Source organism: Siphateles boraxobius, unplaced genomic scaffold (genome assembly GCF_051911475.1).
Source record: "Siphateles boraxobius isolate OS27281-9 unplaced genomic scaffold, OSU_SipBor_1 175, whole genome shotgun sequence".
Taxonomy (NCBI): Eukaryota; Metazoa; Chordata; class Actinopteri; order Cypriniformes; family Leuciscidae; genus Siphateles; species Siphateles boraxobius.
The window spans coordinates 489,609-500,112 of record NW_027508783.1 but is presented as its reverse complement, the minus strand read 5'-3'; the positions used below and the strand labels follow the sequence as shown (position 1 = coordinate 500,112).

General features: G+C 38.4%; 1 long non-coding RNA gene across 1 annotated transcript; it reads left to right on the top strand.

Annotated features, from left to right (window-relative positions):
• Positions 1 to 7,316: 7,316 nt before the first annotated feature.
• On the top strand, positions 7,317 to 9,174 carry LOC143740599 (uncharacterized). The gene is made up of 3 exons (XR_013204848.1): positions 7,317 to 7,509; positions 7,603 to 7,716; positions 9,097 to 9,174. It is a non-coding gene; the product is annotated as an uncharacterized LOC143740599 (long non-coding RNA).
• Positions 9,175 to 10,504: the final 1,330 nt, after the last annotated feature.

Genomic DNA, 10,504 nt, shown 5'->3' with positions numbered 1-10,504 from the left:
TATACATCTTAAATAGGATACAGGCAACATTAGACATATTTGGTATGATTTCAGTTGTGGTGTTGGGTAAGAGAAATTCAATGTCTAAAATACATAGATTTTCTGGTTCATGCAAGTGTAATAGATCAAGTTGACCGAGTGTGTTCCCTGTCAGAAGAACAAGCTCTTCACCAGGAGTGTGCTGATCTAAAATTAATGAAGTACTACCTGCAAGCAAGCAACTAAAAGACTGAAGGTGTGCACAACAACACACATTGGTTTGGGATTTATTAATGGTTTATACTTATTTCTACAATTATATAATGAATCCTAAACCACCTTGTGTTGTTTTGCATATTTAAAATAAAAAAATCAGCTAGGTTGTTGCTCAAAATTATGTTGTTTGCAGGTGTATACAGTACACTTTATTCAATTTGGAGCAGCACACTCCTGGTAAGGTGTTCATTCTCACAAGAGGGAAAGACTTTATGGTTCAAAATTGGATGATCTACATTATGGAAAACAAATACACTGCGTGGGTGAAATGTGAACTACCTCTTTAAGTTGTGCCTTTGGGTAATCAAAATCTCCAAAGTCACAATACAGCAGTTTATCGGAGACAGCTGGCCACCAATGTCAATAGACATTGATATTTGGTTGGATATAGGTTGTGACGTCGGATAACCAAATTCCAACGTCAATTCAACGTCTAATGCCAACGTCAATTTGATGTAGAGTATTGACGTCAAGTGACGTAGATTTTTTTGTTGGTTTTAGGTCGAGGTGTTAAGTAACCACAATTTAACGCCTTCCAAACGTCTTGTGCCAACGTCATATTGACGTAGAATACCAACATTTAATCACGCGGTACCGGAACCAAAATCCAACGTCTGCTAAACGTCATATTGGTAACGTCTACACAACATTACGTTACAATGTCATCAGATGTTGATATTTTGTTGGTTTTAAGTCATAGTGTTAAGTTACTAAAATCCAACGTCTTCCAAGCATCTCGTATCAACGTCATATTGAAGTAGAATACCAACCTTTAGTCATGAGGTATGGAAAGCAAAACTTAACGTCTGCTAAACGTCATAATGGTAATGTCTACACAATGTTAAATTACAACGTCATTAGATGTTGATATTTTGTTGGTTTTAGGTTTTGGTGTTAGGGTTAGGGTTAGGTAACATCTTCCAAACGTCACAGGCCAAAATCATATTGATGTAGTATACTGACATTTTGTTGTGAGGTGTGGTTACCAATACCCTGTAAAACATTGCTAACACTATTATTAAACACTGATATTTTGTTTGTGTTAAATATCCAAAATCCAACGAGACCATGCACCTTCCAAAAGAGCGCCAACGATGGATGGACGATGGATGATGGACTTTGCGCCATGACAGTGTAGCTGTCAGACAAATGCCAAAACACACAACAAGAGGTGTCAGCCTATCTGGCAGCCATCATTGGCAGTGCAGCCCTTTACAGTCATTGGTACGGGGCACACGCCAGCAACTTACCTGATGGTGAACCTGGGGCTGTTGCATATGAGACGGATACAGAGTTGCTTTGACAGGATGTCATCTAAACCTGAACAGTAAATATCAGCTATATTTTTGGCACATGTTGGTTGTCGGTGATCAGCCAGCTACCTCCAAGAGGGATATGCCTTGGCTTGCAATGTGGTTGAGGTAGCCACCAAGGCAAGTCCTGTTTTGATTTCCTAGACTGCTTGGTTAAAGTAAAGCAGTTATAAATATGTGTTTTGTCTTTTGGTGTTTTTGGGTTAAACTTGCCCTACATGACAGGCAATGGGCCACTGATGGCTTGGCTGTTGAGGGACCTCCTATGATAAGCTGTTTTTGTGGCTTGGTGATCAAGCACAGATGATAAACTTTTATAACTGGTGAATCACATTGAAACCTCAAATAGATTTTATCTATGTTGAAATCTTGGGATATTAAACTTATTATGTTTAATTTAAATGCGTTAATTTGGGGATAGTAGCACTGTAATCCTTGAAGGGACCCCTCTTTAATTTGCTAAAAAACAATATAAAAGGTCAATTAAAATATATATTGTGTATTCAGTGTTCCTGGCCATAAGGGGTTGAGTGACATTAGCCCATGTTTATCATACGCATGCATCCAGAACATCCCTTAATCACCAATAATTTTATTTTAATCTGTCTATCTCTAACATAATAATAATAATAATAATAATAAGAAGAAAAACATTAATTAATTTAATAACTACTTGCATAAATGATATACATTTTCATAAAGTTGTAGATTTTTGAAATAACTTGACTTGTTCGCGTGTTTTAAATACATAGTTGCAGGCATATCCTCAAACAAATTTGAAACACATTGCTAGCCAATCACTGTAAGGCGACTCCTACGCTCTGTGGTCTTGCAGCGGAAATATACAGAAGTTGCCTGCCTGTCGGACACCTTTCATCTGTACGTCGACGGTTACAATTGTTTGGTGGTGGACGGTGACCGCGAGCAGAGGTACGGAAAATATAATATATATCAATTTTGGCCTTAAGAACGTTAAGTTAGTAAGCTTTAAAAGTTTTATTTTATTCAGTGGCACAGAGTTTGTATTGTCAAGTATCTTGTCAGAATGGATTTTGTGAACTGGCGCCTTTTCCCACCTAGCTTAAATTACGTTTGACTGCATTGCAATACTAATATAACAATGATGTAAGAGTTAGTTTACAGAAATTAAAATCAGTGGAATATAGCTAGTAAAAATAGTGACATGAATAAAATCGCCGCCACAGGCACAGATTTTTCGACTCTGAAGCAGACAGCAGAAGCCCGGTGTAACGTTTGAATTTCCCCTGACAGAAAGTGTCCCCCCGGTTGCGTGAGCGCGTGTGCATTCCGCGGTGAAGCGGACCTTCGACTTCACCAAATTAAATGAAAAATATAACATGTGGATTGTTTAATCGAACGTTTTAGTATTGTTTTATGAACGAGTTTTTTTTGTTTTGTTTTTTGCAGAGCAAGCTAGCACTTATCTGTCAAAATAAGGCTTTCTTCTGTAGGCTAACGTTGCGTGTTATGAACTTCGTATTTGCACTGAATGTCTAAACAAGACGACTAAGTTAGTTATATATTTTCCCTCGTAAAGAAAACAGTTATTTCGCGATAGTCTGATGTTATAACTGACCACGGAGTTGATTACTTGGTCATCCGTGTTAAGTTACGTTTTGAAAGCTGGATCCAGACCCGCAGTAACTTTTTGTAAGGAAGCTGCGCAGCAGGCACAGTACCTCAATAAGACGTCAGGAAGACGCTGGACTCCAACTAATCCAACGTCAGTCAGACGTCACATTTTGGTTGAAAATGAAAGTCAGGTTGACGTCTAAACCCAACGTTTGTTTGGCGGCAAGCTCCGACATCAGACAGATGTTGAATTTTGGTTGGAATGCACACGCGCTCACGCAACCGGGATCTCATTGATCTAATTTCCTCATGGCTTTTTTAGCTACAACAATTGTGCTTTATAAACACACAATTACAGCAGTCAGATACATTTTTATATTAAAGAGTCAAGGGTCAAGAGCACAACTAAAGCAAACGATAACCAACCATCATGGTGACTTTAAAATACAAAATATGATTTAATTGAAATGGAAATTAAATAAAGTACATCTGGTTAGTTTTAAGTTAAGCTGGTAATAAGTGTACGGCCATGCATTTCATCTTTTTGTTTGGTTTATTCCAACCAAAATTCAACGACTGCCCAACGTTGGAGCTTGACGTCAAACAAATATTGGATTTAGACGTCAACCCGACTTTCAATTTCAACCAAAATCCAACGTCTGACCGACGTTAGAGTCTATATCCTGTGCCTGCTTGGCTAATATACGCTGTCGATACTGTAAAATGAAGATCATTTTAAGTTTAACACTTTACTCAATTACATCTACTTGACTCGAAATGTAAATTAAACTGAATGCCGCATTGTAGACAATAACATTGTATTCTGTCCTTACAATCTATGTGTGATTGCCTTTGGATATTGCTAAAAATCTTTTTAACCATTAATCAGTTATAACTTTCCATAGGTGAAGATTTTATGGAAAGTATAGAGTACTCTTTACAAAATGTCCAGCTGTAGTGGTGGGCACTGCATATGATAGGGGAAACACTGGCTTAAGTGATAAACTTCTATTAAATAATTGTTGGCAACATTGTAGTGATGAGGCTTATGTTAGTATGCATGTCTAACCCTCTGGTTTTTCTTGTGGTAAAACATTGTATTTTTTTTTATTTCCTTGATGTAGACCTAACTGCTGGGTTTGTCATTTTGTTAGAACATGGTATGTCATATCTGAGTCGCTGGAGAAAAATCCGCTCAGAAGCTGCAGCAATCGCACTGGAATGTAGCAGCAGTGAAGATGATTGCCCTGAAAATTTAAATCCTAATCAGTATAATGTAGAAGATGGAGGTGAAGATCTAGCAGAAGAGGGAAATAGTAGTTTAAATGAAGCAGATGAAATTGATGATGCAGATTCAGATTTTGGATACAGAGAATATGTGTCAACTGATTCTGAAGAAGTCATAGAATCTGAAAAAAAAGACGAGGTAACCTTGCAAGAAAAGCTTGCTTCCTGGGCTACCAGAAGTAAATGTGGAAGAAGCCAAATTGATGAATTGCTTGGTATCTTGAAGGATGAAGGCTTAGAATTACCAAATGATTCTAGGACATTATTGAAAACACCTCGCCAAATCCACACAGAGGACAAGTGTGGTGGACAGTATGTTTACTTTGGGATTGAATGCTCTATTGTGAAAATTCTTGATGGGAACAGCACATTTTTGGAAAGTTCGAATTCTGTGGACCTATTAGTGAACATTGATGGAGTTCCTCTTTTCAAGTCTTCAAATGCCCAGTTTTGGCCAATTATCTGTTGTTTCAGTGACTTTGAACCATATATAGTTGCACTTTTTTATGGTAATTCTAAACCTAACTCTGTTCAGGATTTTCTTGAAGACTTTTTAGCTGAATACACAGAACTACTGAAAAAGCAATTAACTGTGAATGGCAAAAGAATCCATGTGCGCATTAAAGCCTTTGTTTGTGACGCTCCAGCTCGAGCATTCTTAAAATGTATAAAAGGACACACTGGATATCACTGCTGTGAAAGATGCACAATTAGGGGAGAGTATAAGAACAAAATAGTTGTGTTACTGGGAGAGTACCCATTAAGAACTGATCGAGATTTCTCTAATGGACTTTATGTCGATCATCAGGTTGGAGTTTCCCCATTACCCTAATGTAGGAATAAGATGTGTCACAGGTTTTCCTTTGGACTATATGCATCTAGTATGTCTTGGAGTTGTTAAAAGACTGCTGTGCTTTTTAAAAAAAGGACCACCTGAATGTAGACTGTCACAAAGAAAAGTAGGGGACATTTCAACTCTTCTTGTGTCTTTATCTGGGAAACTGCCTAGTGAATTTGCTCGCCAACCAAGACCCCTAGCAGAATTAGATCGGTGGAAAGCCACAGAGCTTCAGCAATTCCTTCTATACACTGGACCTGTTGTTTTGAAAAAGGTGTTGCACAGGAATGTATATGAACACTTTCTTTGCCTAACAGTAGCTGTATCAATCCTTTTGGACTCATCTGAGAGAAAGCGTGGTGCTTACATGGACTACGCTAGACAACTTTTAAGCTATTTTGTTGACAAATGTAAGCATATATACACCGCACAGTTTGTTGTGTATAATGTTCATAGTTTGAAACATCTGTCAGATGACTCGAGACATTTCCAGTGTTCTCTCAATGACATATCTGCATTTCCGTTTGAGAACTATCTGCAAATTCTGAAGAGATTTGTGAGAAATGCCAAGAATCCCATCAGTCAAGTGGCAAAGAGACTTTTGGAACATGAGAGGGCAGAAAGCCACAGAAAGAAGATGGCAAACAAAAGTTGGCATTTTGTTTCAGTGAAGAAGAGAAATGGATGTTTCCTCTTGCACAATGAAGACTTTGCCTTTGTGAAAGAAAAACGTGATGATGGCAGTTTGTTGTGTGACATCATATCACAAAAAAGACTGGAGAGCTTTTTTACTGTGCCTTGTGACTCCAAGCTTATTAACATTGTGTTCGTCAGAAACTTGGAGAGAATCCGGAAACATCGCAGGCTGCTTGAAGTTAAAGACATTAACCGTAAAGTGGCTTGTCTCCCCTATCAAACTGGATATGTGCTTCTGCCTTTATTGCACAGCATGGAGCGAAAAAACTAAAAAAGGGTAATTATTAATTAGTCTGTTGTAGTAATACTACAGTGAGTTCACTATAGTTTTTTCAAGAACTTCATTGTGAAATATTAAATGTTAGCTCTCCCTGTGTTTAATAACTTAGGGTGTTATACAGCTTAATGGCTTTGTTTCGCAAAACTCAACATTGTTGTTTTTATCTTACTTCATTAAGGTTTTTAAGGCCACCGTCAAAAATGCATGGGCACATTATTTAACACATTATTTTATTTTCATTATAAGTCCATCCATAAGTGACATAGTGACCAAACAAATGACTATTTTGTCCATGGATTTCACACACTTTCTGGAATAAAACATCCAAAAGCCAAAATCCTACCACGTGAGCAATGCTGGGACAAAATCTTATCAAATTGGGGTCCGTGGTCTAATTTGTGCCAGTTTAGGGCTCCTTGACAAGAAAAAGTTTGAGAACCACTGGGTTTAGGGCAAGGGGAAGGTACGCGTATAAAATTTAAATGGTTTGATTATAAAATTACTAGTGTATTTGCTTTGCTGGGAAGCAGGAGCCTATATATCACAGGTTGGTTAATTTTAGTGACCACATGACCTTTACTCCAGTACCTATAATGGCCCTTTATGGCATCTGCATCAGAAATATAGTGCTTGTTAGTACATACACACTAGTGAAATTGTGATGTAATGTTGTTGCCATATGTTTTGACCTATTGTTTCAGCCTATTGTTTGTATATGTTTTTGCCAGTGTTTCCACTGTGCTTAAAATTTGATTTCTGGCTAGTTTTATATATTTTAAATGTAAAGTTACTGTTTTGATTTTATGGCATGTGCCCGGATATTATAATGATGTGCCACAGATGAGCCTGTTCATGAGAAACTGTAATGGAAATATTTTTTTTCCCTCAGTAATAGTACTTTTATGAATTTGATGCATTTAAAGCATCCACCACTGAGTAGTTAATGTATGATGAAACATGCAGTTAATTTGGAATTGTCTCTATATTATTTGTATTAATTTAGGTTTTTTAAGTTAATGTTTTAATTTATTTCAATATGCTTTGTTTCAGGATGGCTTGGGTTAGGGCAGTGTGGCAAGAAAGGAAAAGGCAAGAAGAAGGGACGGTGCCAGACAGCTGGGTAGACACCAAAAACATGTTGCTGTTCTGGCCAAATATTGCAAATGCAACTAGACATTTGAAGGAACGCCGCAAACCATCTGAGGGTTGGAGAAAGTTTCCTCTTCTGAAAGAGAAGATGAGATCTGGTGGGTACACTTACATGTCACATCTATAATGTGCCTTTTGTCATATGGAAGTAGCTTTTTGCTTTGCCTGTAATTGTTATTTATGATTTGTAGATGACTTTAAAGAATGTGATAACTGCGACTTCACGAGTAGTACTGAGACTGAAGAAGGGGCACTGGAAGCAAAAAGAAGTAGAAAAAATAAGACATTTGAAGATTGTGTGACAGGTATTCTTTTAACTTTTAATTCTTTTAACTATTCTTTATTCTTTAGTACTTTGTCATTCACTGTTATACTCAGGTATTAATTTATTAATCAACCAATTCTTACCTCTTTTAAAGTAGTTATTCATGCACATCTTGCAGATGTATCGCAATAGGCTACTGATAATGGATTTTCATGAACTCTTCCCTCGTTGCCCTGTTGACAGTGCAACACTTTCAAAAGTAACATATCCATTTAGCATGAATTTGTTTGGAGTGCACTATGCTATCAACCAATGTCAATTTTGGTGTCACCATAACAACAAGGCCACAATAAGGAACTAATGACAGTTTGATATATTGAAGTGAATTGGGTAGATTGATATTAAATTTAATAGGCATTCACACTCCTCTACTATTAAACTTGTAAAGTTTGGTCATTTGATTACCATGCTGTTGCAGAGTGAAGTTCTGTAACTGACTTTATTTATCTAAATATGCCTAGACCGGCAACTTCATAGGCCACTTCATCTGTAGTAGTGTAATAATAATAATAATTTGTTACATTTATATACCGCTTTTTCTGGGATCTTAAAGCGCTTTACATGGAAGGGGGAATCTCCTCAACCACCACCAGTGTGCAGCATCCACCTGGATGATGCGACGGCAGCCATATTGTGCCAGAACGCCCACCACACACCAGCTTACTGGTGGAGAGGAGACAGTGATGAAGCCAATCAGTATATGGGGATGATTAGGAGGCCATGATGGACAGAGGCCAAGGGGCAAATTTGGTCAGGATGCCAGGGTTACACCCCTACTCTTTATGGGGTTTTTAATGACCACAGAGAGTCAAGACCTCGGTTTAACGTCTCATCTGAAGGACGGTGCTCTTTGACAGTATAGTGTCCCCGTCACTTTACTGGGGCGTTAGGACCCACACAGACCGCAGGGTGAGCGCCCCCTGCTGGCCTCACTAACACCTCTTCCAGCAGCAACCTGGTTCTCCCAGGAGGTCTCCCATCCAGGTACTAACCAGTCTCAGCCCTGCTTAGCTTCAGTGGGAAACCGGTCTTGGGTTATAGGGTGATATGGCTGCTGGCATGTAAACTTTGATAAATATTTAACGACTGTTAAAGACGTCTGTAATCTTTCTTTTTTTTTCTCTCAATCACTTTTCGACTTTTCCTTTCCCTGCTTCCTCCAACGTACTTCCTGGTAGAAGAGGATGGGAAAGTAGCAATATAAAGGGTGCATGCATAATTGTACACACCTACGTCTCTTCTATCACAACTGCCTTCCTTTCATGCACTGAACCAGCTGAGCACAGTCACTGAAAACTGCACCTTTTTTCTTTCTTTCTGGTGCAGAATTAATTTGTTGTTAATTTGTGTCTTGAACTAGATGATAGTGGTCACAGTGAGGTAGAATTTGATCAAGAAGACCTCCAAGGAAATTGTCAACATCTCAACAGTGATGAAGGTTAGTTATTTGTTTTCTCCCCTGTAATGAGGAGACTACTTGTCATGAGGATATAAAAACAGCAACAACAAAAAAAGTGACATTATCTACAAAATGTCAATTCCATTCAATTCAGATTGCTTTTTTTGGCACGAAAGGTTCAAGAACAATGTTGCCAAAGCATCAAAATACAATTTGTCAGCACACAATAACAGTACAGTGTTTCCCCGAGTAGATTATTCAGTAGATGTACCTATATGCGTTACACACACCTGGGACCCACTCACACTAGCTGTCTCTTGATGTAAGTTAAAACGTTACAACATTACTCAGAAAGACAGATGAGCTGTATGAAAATCTTACAGCTGTGTTTTCCTCTGCTGCTGTTGCTGGAGTTGCTGCTGTGTTGGCTGCAGTGGTCTATGTGATGAGAGTGCTCTGTGAGCAAGCTTCCCCCGCCGCGACTTTCAAGCACATTTTTGTTCCACCGTCACTTTTCGTAAAACTGTCAATATTAGAATCTACACAAATGATTTCTCACCTCAAAACTTCTCAGAAGTGGATTTAGTGATGAAATAACGTATGAAAATTGTAAAATATTAAACTTTCTGTTGCTGGCCTCTGTCCGGCGTGCGCAATGATGATTTAGTGAATAGTGACGATTCTCTCTGACCAATCAGCAGTCACATTTACTGCCAGATTATTTCTTTTTTGCTCGGGTTCACCGTCACTTTCTGCCGCTCAGACAATCAAACACTCGCAACGCACCTCCCAATTCCTTACAGGAGTTACGCTGCTCTTATAACAGCACCTGTCACTTCGATGTTTTGTATAGAACGAGGAGAGGAAGCTAGCAAAGTGCTGAGTGTTGCCATGCTCGCACTGTGTGAAAGTGAAAAAAATTGTAGCACACAGTGCAATGATCGTAGGAAATTTTAGTAGCAGTGGTCATGACTCTGTCTCAAGCTCTGTCTCTACAGTAATTCCGCTCATTCGGGGAAAGCAGATTTCAACAGCAAAAAAGGGTTCTTCAGGTCCTTATTTACTCTTAAATTCACTTTTATAAATATTTGACCTTAAAGTGATAGTTTGGGTTCATACCCATATATCTATACAAAAGTAATTGATCCACTAAGTCTGAGCCATCAGCTCCTTCTCTTTTATGAGAGCTTCCCAGTGGGTGTGCTCCTCCAAAATAAATTAAGTAAATGGTGTATCCTATGCGGAAGATTTTTACCGATTAAACGCGACACACGTATCAATTCTCCTCCCCCTTCACGTCGGTCACAATCATTTTAATTTATACTTTACCTTTGCAGTTTATATAAACCACACATCTCGCATATTTCAA